Consider the following 1,222-nt stretch of genomic DNA (forward strand, 5'->3'; position numbering starts at 1 on the left):
TTTCTTTTTTTTTTTTTGAGACAAGGTCTTACTCTGTCGCCCTGAGTAGAGTGCAGTGGTGTCATTGTAGCTCACTGCAACCTCCAGGAGGTCTCGAACTCCTGAGCTCAAGCAATCCTCCCACCTTGGCCTCCCAGAGTGCTAGGATTACATCGCCTGTCCTCCAATAAACTTTTAAGAAAATTAAAATTTGGGGGTCAAAAAAAGAATCCTATCTGGACACTCCAAGGGTGTGAATCAGCCATATGGTTTTCCAAAGTTAACTGTTAGCCAGAAATATCCGTAACAGTCTTTCAACAACAGTAAAGACATTAACTTGTATAAATTTAGGCATCCTAAGATCCCCTGAAGGCTCTTGCAATTTCTATCAATTAATGATTGCATTCCTAGCGGAGTCTGGAGACAAAATGGTACCTTGAAAGGGGAAGGAAAAAAAGGAAGAACAGGTCATAAGCCTTGGACCGCAGGTAGCCGAAGGAGAGAATGTATTTGGTGGGTGCCACATCTTTGCATCATTCAATGACACCTTTGTTGATGTCACTCATCTTTCTGTCAAGGAAACCATCTGCTGAGTGATTGGTGGGATGAAGGTGAAGGTTGACCGGCATGAATTCTCACCATGTGCTGCCATGTTGGCTGCCCAGGATGTGGCCCAGAGGTGCAAGGAACTGAGCATCACTGTCCTGCACGTCAAACTCTCTGCCACCAGAGGAAATAGGACCAAGACCCCTGCACCTGGGGCCCAGTCAGCCCTCAGAGCCCTGGCCCGCTGGGGTATGAAGATGGGGCCCATTGAGGAGGTCACCCCCATCCTCTCCAATAGCACCTGCAGGAAGGAGGGTGGCCATGGTTGCAATCTGTGAACTGGACTCCTCACAATTTTTTCTTTTAATAAATTGCCTTCGTGTAAAAAAAGAATCGCATTCCCTAAAACATCTGGCCTCCAAGTCCTTCCTAGATCTATCAGGCAGTGAAGTACATCCTTGGCAACTATTTTGGGTAGCTGATTTTAAAAATTTGGTTTGTATCCATTAAAATACAGGAAAAAATTTTGGGACTAAGCCTTAGATGAAAGATCAAATGTCACTTCTAATATGAACGGGTTGGTCCTCATTTGTATGGTTTTTAGTAAAAAAAAAACAAAAAAAAAGGAAAGAACGAAAGAAAAAGAATGCTGTCCTTGTGAAACTGAAAAAAAAAAAAACAACGCGGGTTGGTGATT

The 1,222-nt window shown here is 43.7% G+C and overlaps 1 pseudogene across 1 annotated transcript; it reads left to right on the plus strand.

Annotated features, from left to right (window-relative positions):
* The first annotated feature begins 407 nt into the window (after window positions 1-407).
* LOC105805392 lies at window positions 408-863 on the plus strand (annotated as a pseudogene). The gene has a single exon (XR_001137209.1). The product of XR_001137209.1 is annotated as a 40S ribosomal protein S14 pseudogene (transcript).
* The last annotated feature ends 359 nt before the right edge of the window (window positions 864-1,222 follow it).

Source organism: Propithecus coquereli, unplaced genomic scaffold, assembly GCF_000956105.1.
Source record: "Propithecus coquereli isolate 6110/MARCELLA unplaced genomic scaffold, Pcoq_1.0 Scaffold1, whole genome shotgun sequence".
NCBI classification, from domain to species: Eukaryota; Metazoa; Chordata; class Mammalia; order Primates; family Indriidae; genus Propithecus; species Propithecus coquereli.